Raw genomic sequence first — 14,655 nt, forward strand, 5'->3', positions numbered from 1 at the left:
CTGTCCATGTCAACTCTATCTGTCCCCGTCATAATTTTAAATCCCTCTATCAAGCATCCAGTTGCAGAGGGAGGTGTTCAGGCCCAGCAGGCTCAGCTTTCCAATCAGTTGGTGTACTACAGGTCTCTGTATTTATTGAAACGGGGAGCCTTCTTTTCCCCTTATTAGGGAGAGAGCGAGCCTGTGGTATGTCGAATACCGGGTGAATGCGTAGAATTTGGGGTTCTGTAAGTCTGTGTTCTTATTTATGATTGGCTGCACACTTGAGAGCTCGGTGGGGGTGCGATGAATTTTGCTGGAGTGGGTGAGAAGAGCTTTTCTGCTGCTGTGCAAGTGCGGGAGGTTATTTGGAGGGGTCTGGGGAGTTCTGCACCATCTCACGTGCAGAGCCAACAACCTGTCTCTGAATGTGAACAAAACAAAAGTGTTCGCATGTCGGAGAATTTCTCCCGTTCCGTCAACACCAGCTCCACAGCAAAGAAAGCCCAGCAGCGTCTCTAATTTCGGCGAAGGCTGAGGAAAGTCCATCTCCCACCACACCCCACATCCTCATCACATTCTACAGGGGATGTATCGAGAGCATCCTGAGCAGCTGCGTCACTGCCTGGTTCGGAAATTGCCCAGTCTCATATCGCAAGACCCTGCAGCGTATTGTGACGTCAGCTGAGAAGATTCTCCGCCATTACTGACGTTCACACGGCACGCTGCATCCGCAGAGCAAACAGCATTATTATGGCCACACACACCCCTCCTACAAACTCTTCTCCCTCCTGCCGTCTGGGTATAGGCTCCGAAGCATTCGGGCTCTCACGACCAGACTCTGTAACAGTTTTCTTCCCCCCAGGCTATCAGACTCCTCTATACCCAAAGCCTGGACTGACACCTTCCAAGCCTATTGTCTTGTTTATTATTTATTGTAATGCCTGCACTGTTTTGTGCAATGTATGCAGTCCTGGGTAGGTCTGTAGTCTAGTGTAGCTCGGTCTGTGTTATGTTTACGTAGATTCAGTTTAGTTTTTGCACTCTGTCATGTAACACCATGGTGCTGAAGAACGTTGTCTCGTTTTTACTGTGCACTGTACCAGCAGTTGTAGTCGAAATGACAATAGAAGATGACTTTACGACTCATTCACCTGTTATTCGACATACCGCTGGCTCACTCTCTCTCTCTCTCTCCCGAATAAGGGAAATAGAGGTGTCTCCCCCTTTCAGTAAGGACACGGACGCCAGTACCTCCAAGACGACTCATTTCACCCGGTATTCGCCATACCGCCGACTCTCTCACTCTCTCTGCCGAATAAGGAGAAAATGCTGTCCCCCTTTCAATAAATACACACTCAAGGTACTCTAAAGGCTACTCGTTCATCCGCTAACTCGACGTAACGCAGCCTCTCCCACCCTCAGCAGGGAAAACCGTGCTGTCCCCATTTCACAGCAGAAGGGGAGTCATGACAAATTACCCGCTGATGTAGGGTGTTAAAAGTCTTGTTCCGTCATTTTCTTTCCTGAGCTCTGCGCCAAGACAGTCGGCGACAGAAATCCCCAGCTCTCTGCACGCACACACACAGACATATATTACGCTGGCCTTAAGAGTTTGTAAAATTCAGGAAATCGAGAAAAATCGGGATATCAAAAAATTTAGCTGAACATAACTATCGCTTTCTTTTCAGGGAAAGCTGGCTAAAACTCATTATCTACCAAAAAAGAGCGCTGATAATTCGATGCACAACTTGCTGACCGCGATCACGGACCGGGAGCTCGAGATATAATACTTTTTTTTTAAAACGCAGGGATTCCCTGAGATCCGAAATTTATTTCAAGGGCTCCTACAAGGCAATAACATGCTGAGAGAGGACGGTGAGAAGAATCGAGGCGCAGAGGGACTTGGATGTGGAAGGGTTGGACAGACACAGACAGAGGTGTGGAGTGACCAGGGAGGTAGAGGCCTTGGCGTATATTAGTCACTCACAGGGAGTGAATGGTGGGGAACGACGTGGGTCAGCGTGACATTGGTGCAGAAGGGTTGTACACACACACACGCGCGCGCACAGACACACACACACCCACACACACACACACACACACACACACCCACACACACACACACACACACACACACACACACACACACACACACACACACACACACATTCACATTCGCACACATCATGCATGGCGGATGATGCTGAAGGCAAATTTAACTAATGTTACAAATCTCGGCGCACAGAGGCCGGAGGTCGCATTGTCAGTATAAGCATATAACAACTCAGCCCGGAAACAGGACATCTCAGCCCTTCTAGACCATGCCGAAAGCTTACTCTCACCTAGACCCACCAAACTGCCCTCAGCCCATAACATTCCATTCCCTTCCTGTCCACATACCTATCCAATTTTACTTTAAATAACAATACCGAACCTGCCTCTCCCACTTCTACTGGAAGCTCGTTCCACACAGCTACCACTCTCTGTGTAAAGAAAGTTCCCCCTCGTGTTAACCCTAAACTTTTGCCCCCTTACTCAGAAACTGATGTCCTCTTGTTTGGATCTCCCCTACTCTCAATGGCAAAAGCCAATTCACGTCAACTCCTTCTATCCCCCTCTTAATTTTAAATAACTCAAACAGGTTCCCCCTCAACTTTCTACACTCCAAAGAATAAAGGCATTCCACGCACCAACCACTCTCAGTGAAAAACCTTCCTCTAAAATCCCCCTTGAACTTCCCTCCCCTTAACTTAAAGCCATGTGCTCTTATACTGAGCTGTGGTGCCCTGGGGAAGAGGCACTGGCTGTCTCCTCTGTCTCTTGCACTTGATATCTTATACACCTCAATCATGTCTCCTCTCATCCTCCTTCTCTCCAGAGAGTAAAGCCCTACCTCCCTTAATCTCTGATCATAATGCACACTCTCTGAACCAGGCAGCTTCCTGTAAATCTCCTCTGTACCCTCTCCAGAGCTTCCACATCCTTCCTATACTGAGGCGACCAGAACTGGACACAGTACTCCAAGTGTGGCCTAACCAGAGTTTTATAGAGCTGGATCATTAACCTGTGACTCTTAAACACTACCCCTCAACTTAAGAAAGCTAACACCCCATAATCTTTCGTATCTACCCTATCTACCTGTGAGGTAACTTTCAGGGATCTGTGGACATGTACTCCAGAACCCACTGCTCCTCAACACTAACGCGTATCCTGCCATTTAGTTTGTACTCTGCCTTGGAGTTTGTCCTTCCAAAGTGTACCACCTCAGACTTCTCCGGGTGAACTCCATCAGCCACTTCTCAGCCCACTTCTACATCCTGTCTATGTCTCTCTGCAATCTTCGACAATCCTCTACACTATCCACATCACCACCAACCTTTGTGTCGTTTTGCAAACTTGCCAACCCACCCTTAAATCCACACAACCTGGACGTTAAGAATTTGCAAATCAGAATATTGTTTGCATTCCTGGTTAGAAGCCAACTTTATTTAATTTGGCTTTGTATCTGTACTCGGTACAGTTCAACCATATAATATTTACAGCCCTGAAACAGGACAGCTCGGCCCTTCTAGTCTTTGCCAAAAGCTTACTCTCAGCTAGACCCACCGACCCGCACTCAGCCCATAACCCTCCATTCCTTTCCTGTCCATATACCTATTCAATTTTACTTTAATTAACAATACGGAACCTACCCATAGCAGTTCAACAGGAAGCTCGTTCCACACAGCTGCCACTCTCTGAGTAAAGAAATTCCCCCTCGAGTTATCCCTAAACTGTTTGCCCCCTAACTCCCAATTCATGTCCTCTTGTTTGAATCTCCCCTCGTCTCAGTGCAAAAGACTATCCATGTCAAATCTATCTATCCCCCTCCTAATTTTAAATACCTCTATCAAGGATCCAGTTGCAGAGGGAGGTGTTCAGCCCCAGTAGGCTCAGCTTTCTGAACAGTTGGTGTGTACTACAAGTCTGTGTCTTTATTGAAACGGGGAACACTCTTTTCCACTCATTAGGGAGAGCGAGCCTGTGGTATGTCGAATACCGGGTGAAAGATTAGAATTTGGGTTTCTGTAAATCTGTGTCCTTATTTATGATTAGCTGCACACTTGGTCGCTCGGTGGGGTGTGCGATGAATTTTGCTGGAGGGGGTGAGAATAGCATTTCTGCTGCAGTACAAATGGGGGTGGTTATTTGGAGGGGTCTGAGGTGTTCTGCACCATCTCACGTGCAGATCCAACAACCTGTCTCTGAATGTGAACAAAACAAAGGTGTTCGCCTGTCGGAAAATTTCACCCTGTCCCTCAACACCAGCTCCACAGCAAAGAAAGCCCAGCAGCGTCTCTACTTTCGGCGAAGGCTGAGGAATGTCCATCTCCCCACCACACCCCCCATCCTCATCACATTCTACAGGAGATGTATTCCGAGCATCCTGAGCAGCTGCGTCACTGTCTGGTTCGGAAATTGCACCGTCTCAGATCGCAAGACCCTGCAACGTATTGTGAGGTCAGCTGAGAAGATCACCGGGGTCTGGCTTCTCCGCCATTACTGACGTTTACACGGCACGCTGCATCCGCAGAGCAAACAGCATTATGAAGGACCCCACACTCCCCTCCTACAAACTCTTCTCCCTCCTGCCGTCTGGGTATAGGCTCCGAAGCATTCGGGCTCTCACGACCAGACTCTGTAACAGTTTCTTCCCCCCCCTGCTATCAGATTCCTCTATACCCAGAACCTGGACTGACACCTTACAGTCCTATTGTCTTGTTTATTATTTATTGTAATGCCTGCACTGTTTTGTGCAATGTATGCAGTCCTGGGTAGGTCTGTAGTCTAGTGTAGCTCGGTCTGTGTTATGTTTACGTAGTTCAGTTTAGTTTTTGCACTGTGTCATGTAACACCATGGTGGCTGAAAAACGTTGTCTCGTTTTTACTGTGCACTGTACCAGCAGTTGTAGTCGAAATGACAATAAAAGATGACTTGTCGACTCATTCACCTGTTATTCGACATGCCGCTGTCTCTCTCTCTCTCTCTCTCTCTCTCTCTCTCTCTCTCTCTCTCTCTCTCTCCTCTCTCTCTCTCTCTCTCTCTCTCTCTCTCTCTCTCTCTCTCTCTCTCTCTCTCTCTCTCTCTCTCTCTCCTCTCTCTCTCTCCTCTCTCTCTCTCTCTCTCTCTCTCTCTCTCTCTCTCTAACCGCTGGCTCACTCTCTCTCTCTCTCTCCCGAATACGGGAAATAGAGGAGTCTCCCCCTTTCAGTAAGGACACGGACGCAGTTCCTCCAAGACGACTCATTCACCCGGTATTCGCCATACCGCCGACTCTCTCACTCTCTCTGCCGAATAAGGGAGAAAATGCTGTCCCCATTTCAATAAATACACACTCAAAGTACTCTAAAGGCTACTCGTTCATCCGCTAACTCGACGTAACGCAGCCTCTCCCACCCACAGCGGGGGAAACGTGCTGTCCTCATTTCACAGCGGAAGCGGAGTCATGACAAATTACCCGCTGATGTAGGATGTTAAAAGTCTTGTTCCGTCATTTTCTTTTTGAGCTCTGCGCCCAGACAGTCGGCGCCAGAAATCCCCAGCTCTCTGCACGCACACACACAGACATTAATTACGCTGGCCTTAAGAGTTTGTAAAATTCAGGGAACAGAAAAAAAATCGGGATTTCAAAAAAATTTAGCTGAACATAACAATCGCTTTCTTTTCAGGGAAAGTTGGCTAAAACTCATTATCTACTAAAAAGAGCGCTGATAATTCGATGCACAACTTGCTGATCGCGCTCACGTACCGGGAGCTCGAGATATAATACTTTTTTTTTTAAACACAGGTATTCCCTGAGATCCGAAAGTTATTTCAAGGGCTCCTTCAAGGCAAAAAAAAATTGCTGAGAGAGGATGGTTAGAAGAATCGAGGGGCAGAGGGACTTGGATGTAGAAGGGTTGGTCAGACACAAAGACCAGGGACGTAATGGCCTTGGCGTATAGTAGTCAATCACAGGGAGTGAACGGTGGGGAACGACGTGGTTCAGCGTGACATCGGTGCAGAAGGGTGGGACACACCACACACGCGCACACACACACGCACAAACACACACACACACACACACACACACACACACACACACACACACACACCACACACACACACACACACACATTCACATTCGGACACATCATGCATGGAGCATGGAGCATGATGCTGAAGGCAGATTTAACTCACGTTACAAGTCTCGGCGCACAGAGGCAGGACTCGCATTGTCTTTATAAGCATATAACAATTACAACCTGGAAATAGGACATCTCATCCCTTCTAGTCCATACAGAGCGCTTACTCTGACCCGAGACACACCGACCTGCACTCAGCCCATAACCATCCATTCCTTTCCTGTCCATATACCTATCCAATTTTACTTTAAACGACAATACCGAAACTGCCTCTACCACTTCTACTGGAAACTCTTTCCACACAGCTACCACTCTCTGTGTAAATAAAGTCGCCCTGGAGTTACACCTGAAACTTTTGCCCCCTAACTCCCAACTCTTGTCCTCTTGTTTGAATCTCCCCTTCTCACAATGGCAAAAGGCAATCCACGTCAAGTCTGTCTAACCCCTTCTTAATTTTAAATGCCTCAAATAGGTTCCCCCCTCAACCTTCTACGCTCCAACGAATAAAGGCATTCCACGCACCAACTATTCTCTGAGTGAAAAAACTTTCATCAAATATCCCCCTTGAACTTCCCTCCCCTTACTTCAAAGCCATGTCCTCTTGTACTGAGCAGTGGTGCACTGGGGAATAGACACAGTCTGTCCACTCTGTCTGTTTCTCTTAATATCTTGTACACCTCTATCATGTCTGCTATCATCCTTCTGCTACCAGAGAGTAAAGCACTAGCTCCCTTAAACTCTGATAATAATGCCACACTCTCTAAACCAGGCAGCATCCTTGTAAATCTCCTCTGTACCCTTTCAAATGCTTCCACATCCTTCCTATATTGAGGCGACCAGAACTGGAGACAGTACTCCAAAAGTGGTCTAACCAGCATTTTATAGAGCTGCATCATTACCCCCGTGACTCTTAAACTCCATCCCTCGACTTAAGAAAGCTAACACCCCATAAGCTTTCGTATCCAACCTATCTACCTGTGAGGCAACTTTCAGGGATCTGTGAACATGTACCCCCAGATCCCCCTGCTCCTCAACACTACCACGTATCCTGCCATTTAGTTTGTACTCTGCCTTGGAGTTTGTCCTTCCAAAGTGTACCACCTCAGCCTTCTCCGGGTTGAACTCCATCAGCCACTTCTCAGCCCACTTCTGCATCCTGTTTATGTCTCTCTGCAATCTTCGACAATCCTCTACACTATCCCACATCACCACCAATCTTTGTGTCGTTTGCAAACTTGCCAACTCACCCTTAAATCCACACAAACTGGTCGTTAAGGATTTGCAAATCAGAATATTGTTTGCATTCCCTGGTTAGAAGCCAACTTTATTTCATTTGGCTTTGTATCTGTACTCGGTACAGTATAACCATATAATATTTACAGCCCTGAAACAGGTCAGCTCGGCCCTTCTAGTCTTTGCCAAAAGCTTACTCTCAGCTAGACCCACCCACCTGCACTCAGCCCATAACCCTCCATTCCTATCCTGTCCATATACCTATTCAATTTTACTTTAATTAACAATACGGAACCTACCCATAGCAGTTCAACAGGAAGCTCGCTCCACACAGCTGCCACTCTCTGAGTAAAGAAATTCCCCCTCGAGTTATCCCTAAACTTTTGCCCCCTAACTCCCAATTCATGTCCTCTTGTTTGAATCTCCCCTCGTCTCAGTGCAAAAAGACTATCCATGTCAACTCTATCTATCCCCCTCTTAATTTTAATCACCTCTGTCAAGGATCCAGTTGCAGAGGGAGATGCCCAGGCCCAGTAGGCTCAGCTTTCTGAACAGTTGGTGTACTACAAGTCTGTGTCTTTATTGAAACGGGGAACACTCTTTTCCACTCATTAGGGAGAGCGAGCCTGTGGTATGTCGAATACCGGGTGAAAGATTAGAATTTGGGTTTCTGTAAATCTGTGTCCTTATTTATGATTAGCTGCACACTTGGTCGCTCGGTGGGGGTGCGATGAATTTTGCTGGAGGGGGTGAGAATAGCATTTCTGCTGCAGTACAAATGGGGGTGGTTATTTGGAGGGTCTGAGGTGTTCTGCACCATCTCACGTGCAGATCCAACAACCTGTCTCTGAATGTGAACAAAACAAAGGTGTTCGCCTGTCGGAAAATTTCACCCTGTCCCTCAACACCAGCTCCACAGCAAAGAAAGCCCAGCAGCGTCTCTACTTTCGGCGAAGGCTGAGGAATGTCCATCTCCCACCACACCCCCCCATCCTCATCACATTCTACAGGAGATGTATTCCGAGCATCCTGAGCAGCTGCGTCACTGTCTGGTTCGGAAATTGCACCGTCTCAGATCGCAAGACCCTGCAGCGTATTGTGAGGTCAGCTGAGAAGATCACCGGGGTCTGGCTTCTCCGCCATTACTGACGTTTACACGGCACGCTGCATCCGCAGAGCAAACAGCATTATGAAGGACCCCCACACTCCCCTCCTACAAACTCTTCTCCGTCCTGCCGTCTGGTTATAGGCTCCGAAGCATTCGGGCTCTCACGACCAGACTCTGTAACAGTTTCTTCCCCCCCTGCTATCAGATTCCTCTATACCCAGAACCTGGACTGACACCTTACAGCCCTATTGTCTTGTTTATTATTTATTGTAATGCCTGCACTGTTTTGTGCAATGTATGCAGTCCTGGGTAGGTCTGTAGTCTAGTGTAGCTCGCTCTGTGTTATGTTTACGTAGTTCAGTTTAGTTTTTGCACTGTGTCATGTAACACCATGGTGCTGAAGAACGTTGTCTCGTTTTTACTGTGCACTGTACCAGCAGTTGTAGTCGAAATGACAATAAAAGATGACTTGTCGACTCATTCACCTGTTATTCGACATACCGCTGGCTCACTCTCTCTCTCTCCCGAATAAGGGAAATAGAGGTGTCACCCCCTTTCAGTAAGGACACGGACGCAGTACCTCCAAGACGACCTCATTCACCCGGTATTCGCCATAACGCCCACTCTCTCACTCTCTCTGCCGAATAAGGGAGAAAATGCTGTCCCCATTTCAATAAATACACACTCAAAGTACTCTAAAGGCTACTCGTTCATCCGCTAACTCGACGTAACGAAGCCTCTCCCACCCTCAGCAGGGAAAACGTGCTGTCCCCATTTCACAGCAGAAGGGGAGTCATGACAAATTACCCGCTGATATAGGATGTTAAAAGTCTTGTTCCGTCATTTTCTTTCCTGAGCTCTGCGCCCAGACAGTCGGCGACAGAAATCCCCAGCTCTCTGCACGCACACACACACAGACATTTATTACGCTGGACTTAAGAGTTTGTAAAATTCAGGCAGTAGAGAAAAATCGGGATTTCAAAAAATTTAGCTGAACATAACTATCGCTTTGTTTTCAGGGAAAGTTGGCTAAAACTCATTATCTACTAAAAAGAGCGCTGATAATTCGATGCACAATTGCTACTCGCGCTCACGTACTGGGAGCTCGAGATATAATACTTTTTTTTTGAACGCAGGGATTCCCTGAGATCCAAAAGTTATTTCAAGGGCTCCAACAAGGCAAAGAAATGCTGAGAGAGGATGGTGAGAAGAATCGAGGGCAGAGGGACTTGGATGTAGAAGGGTTGGACAGACACAAAGAGAGATGTGGAGTGACCAGGGACGTAATAGCCTTGGCGTATAGCAGTCAATCACAGGGAGTGAACGGTGGGGAACGACGTGTGTCAGCGTGGCATCGGTGCAGAAGGTTAGACACACACACACACACACACACACACACACACACACACACACACACACACACACACACACACACACACACACACACACACACACACACACACACACATTCACATTCGCCCACATCATGCATGGAGCATGATGCTGAAGGCAGGTTTAACTCACGTTACAAGTCTCGGCGCACAGAGGCAGGACTCGCATTGTCTTTATAAGCATATAACAATTACAGCCTGGAAACAGGACATCTCATCCCTTCTAGTCCATGCCGAGCGCTTACTCTCACCGAGACACACCGACCTGCACTCAGCCCATAACCATCCATTCCTTTCCTGTCCATATACCTATCCAATTTTACTTTAAAAGGCAATACCGAACCTGCCTCTACCACTTCTACTGGAAACTCTTTCCACACAGCTACCACACTCTGTGTAAATAAAGTCGCCCTGGTGTTACACCTTAAACTTTTGCCCCCTAACTCCCAACTCATGTCCTCTTGTTTTGAAACTCCCCTTCTTACAATGGCAAAAGCCAATCCACGTCAAGTCTGTCTAACCCCTTCTTAATTTTAAAATGCCTCAAACAGGTGCCCCCCTCAAACTTCTACGCTCCAAAGAATAAAGGCATTCCACGCACCAAACATTCTCTGAGTGAAAAACCTTGATCAAATATCCCCCTTGAACTTCCCTCCCCTTACTTTAAAGTCATGTCCTCTTGTACTGAGCAGTGATGCTCTGGGGAATAGACACAGGCTGTCCACTCTGTCTGTTTCCCTTAATATCTTGTACACCTCTATCATGTCTGCTCTCATCCTGCTGCTACCAGAGAGTAAAGCCCTAGCTCCCTTAAACTCTGATCATAATGCACAGTCTCTAAACCAGGCAGCATCCTTGTAAATCTCCTCGGTACCCTTTCCAATGCTTCCACATCCTTCCTATACTGAGGCGACCAGAACTGGACACAGTACTCCAAGAGTGGTCTAACCAGAGTTTTATGGAGATTACCTCGTGACTCTTAAACTCTATCCCTCGAATTAAGAAAGCTAACACCCCATAAGCTTTCGTATCCAACCTATTTACCTGTGAGGCAATTTTCAGGGATCTATGGACATGTACCACCAGATCCCCCTGCTCCTCAACACTACCACGTATCCTGCCATTTAGTTTGTACTCTGCCTTGGAGTTTGTCCTTTCAAAGTGTACCACCTCACCCTTCTCCGGGTTGAACTCCATCAGCCATTTCTCAGCCCACTTCTGCATCCTGTCTATGTCTCTCTGCAATCTTCGACTGTCCTCCACACTACCTACAACACCACCAACCTTTGTGTCGTCTGCAAACTTGTGTCGTCTGCAACACCCTTCGACCCACACATTCTGGTCGTTAAGTATTTGTAAATCTCAATATTCTTTTCATTACTGGTTAGATTCCATCTTCATTTCATTTGGCTTTGCATCTGTACTCGGCACAGTACAACCATTAAACAATTACAGCCAGGAAACAGGACATCTCGGTGCTTCTAGTCTTTCACAAACACTTACTCTCACCTAGACCCTCCGACCTGCACTCAGCCCATAACCGGCCATTCCTTTCCTGTCCATATACCTATCCAATTTTACTTTAAATAACAATACGGAACCTCCCTAAACCAGATCGACAGGAAGCCCGTTCGACACAGCTGCCACTCTCTGAGTAAAGAAATCCCCCCTCGTGTTATCCCGAAACTTTTGCCCCCTATCTCCCAATTCATGTCCTCTTGTTTGAATCTCCCCTCGCCTCAGTGCAAAAAGACTATCCATGTTAACTCTATCTATCCCACTCTTAACTTTAATTACCTCTGTCAAGGATCCAGTTGCAGAGGGAGGTGTTCAGGCACAGTAGGCTCAGCTTTCTGAACAGTTGGTGTACTACAAGACTGTGTCTTTATTGAAACGGGGAACACTCTTTTCCCCTTACGAGGGAGAGAGCGAGCCTGTGGCACGTCGAATACCGGGTGAATGAGTAGAATGTGGGGTTCTTAAGTCTGTGTCCTTATTGATGATTGGCTGCACAGTTGAGAGCTCGGTGGGGGTGCGATAATTTTTGCTGAAGTGTGTGCGAAAAGCTTTTCTGCTGCTGTGCAATTGGGGGAGGTTATTTGGAGGAGTCTGGGGAGTTCTGCACCGTCTCATGTGCAGAGCCAACTACCTGTCTCTGAATGTGAATAAAACAAAGGTGTTCGCCTGGCGATGAATTTCACCCTGTCCCTCAACACCAGCTCCACAGCAAAGAAAGCCCAGCAGCCTCACTACCTTCTGCGAAGGCTGAGGAAAGTCCATCTCCCACCACACACCCCATCCTCATCATTTCCTATAGGGGTTGTATCGAGAGCATCCTGAGCAGCTGCATCACTGCCTGGTTCGGAAATTGCACCGACTCAGATCGCAAGACCATATAGCGGATACTGAGATCAGCTGAGAAGATCATCGGGCTCTATCTTCCGCCATTACGGAAATTTACACCACACGCTGCATCCGCAAAGCAAACAGCATTATGAAGGACCCCACGCACCCCTCATTCAAACTCGTCTCACTCCTGCCGTCTGGGTATAGGCTCTGAAGCATTCAGGCTCTCACTATCAGACTGTGTAACATTTTCTTCATGCAGGACGTCAGACACCTCAATACCCAGAGCCTGGACTGACACCTTACTGACCTATTGTCCAGTTTATTATTTATTGTAATGCCTGCACTGTTTTGTGCAATGTATACAGTCCTGGGTAGGTCTGTAGTCTAGTGTAGCTCGGTCTGTGTTATGTTTACGTAGTTCAGTTTAGTTTTTGCACTCTGTCATGTAACACCATGGTGCTGAAAAACGTTGTCTCGTTTTTACTGTGCACTGTACCAGCAGTTATAGTCGAAATGACAATAGAAGATGACTTGTCGACTCATTCACCTGTTATTCGACATACCGCTGTCTCTCTCTCTCTCTCTCTCCCGAATAAGGGAAATAGAGGTGTCTCCCCCTTTCAGTAAGTACACGGACGCAGTTCCTCCAAGACGACTCATTCACCCGTTTTTCGCGATACCGCCGTCTCTCCCACTCTCTCTGCCGAATAAGGGAGAAAATGGTGTCTCCAGTTCTCTCTAAAGGCTACTCTAAAGGCTACTCGTTCATCCGCTAACTCGACGTAACGCAGCCTGTCCCACCCGCAGCAGGGAAAACGTGCTGTCCTCATTTCACAGCAGAAGGGGATTCCTGACAAAGTACCCGCTGATGTACGAAGTTAAAAGTCTTGTTGCGTCATTTTTTTTTTTCCTGAGCTCTGTGCCCAGACAGTCGGCGCCAGAAATCCCCAGCTCTCTGCACGCACACACACACACACACACACACACACACACTCACTCACACACACACACACACACACACTCACACACACACAAACACACACACACACACACACTCACTCACACACACACACACACACTCACACACACACACACACACACACACACACACTCACTCACACACACACACACACACACACACACACACACACACACACACACACACACACACACACACACACACAAACACATACATTCACGTTGGCACACATCATGCAATGGAAATGATGATGAAGGCAGATTTAACTCAAGTTACAAGTCTCGGCGCACAGAGGCAGGACTCGCACTGTCAGTATAAGCATATAACAATTACAGCCCGGAACCAGGACATCTCAGCCCTTCTAGGCCCTGCCGAAAGCTTACTCTCACCTGGACCCACAAACCTGCCCTCAGCCCATAACCCTCCATTCCTTTCCTGTGCATAAACTTATCCAATTTTACTTTAAACGACAATGCCGGACCTGCCTCTACCACTTCTACTGGAAGCTCGTTCCACAGAGCTGCCACTCTCTGAGTAAAGAAATTCCCCCTCGAGTTATCCCTAAACGTTTGCCCCGGAACTTCCAACTCATGTCCTCTTGTTTGAATCTCCCCTCGTATCAATGGAAAAAGACTATCCATGTCAACTCTAACTATCCCCCTCATAATTTTAATTACCTCTATTAAGGATCCAGTTACAGAGGGAGGTGTTCAGGCCCAGCAGGCTCAGCTTTCCAATCAGTTGGTGTATTACAAGTCTGTGTCTTTATTGAAACGGGGAACACTCTTTTCCCCTCATTAGGGAGAGAGCAAGCCTGTGGTATGTCGAATACCGGGTGAATGAGTAGAATGTGGGGTTCTGCAAGTCTGTGTCATTATTTATGATAGGCTGCAAACGAGAGCTCGGTGGGGGTGTGATGGTTTTTGCTGGAGTGGGTGAGAAGAGCTTTTCTGCTGCTGTGCAAGTGGGGGTGGTTATTTGGAGGGGTCTGGGGAGTTCTGCACCATCTCACGTGCAGAGCCAACAACCTGTCTCTGAATGTGAACAAAACAAAAGTGTTCGCATGTCGGAGAATTTTACCCGTTCCGACAACACCAGCTCCACAGCAAAGAAAGCCCAGCAGCGTCTCTACTTTCGGCGAAGGCTGAGTAAAGTCCATCTCCCACCACACCCCACATACTCATCACATTCTACAGGGGATGTTTCGAGAGCATCCTGAGCAGCTGCGTCACTGCCTGGTTCGGAAATTGCACAGTTTCAGATTGCAAGACCCTGCAGTGTATTGTGAGGTCAGCTGAGAAGATTACCGGGGTCTCGATTCCCGCCGTCACGGACGTTTACTCGAAACGCTAAATCCGCAAAGGAAACAGCATTATGAAGGACTTCACGCACCCCTCATACAAACTCTTCTCCCTCCTGCCATCTGGGAAAAGGCCTCCGAAGCAGTT

This window comes from Hemitrygon akajei, unplaced genomic scaffold (genome assembly GCF_048418815.1).
Source record: "Hemitrygon akajei unplaced genomic scaffold, sHemAka1.3 Scf000042, whole genome shotgun sequence".
In the NCBI taxonomy this organism is placed as follows: Eukaryota; Metazoa; Chordata; class Chondrichthyes; order Myliobatiformes; family Dasyatidae; genus Hemitrygon; species Hemitrygon akajei.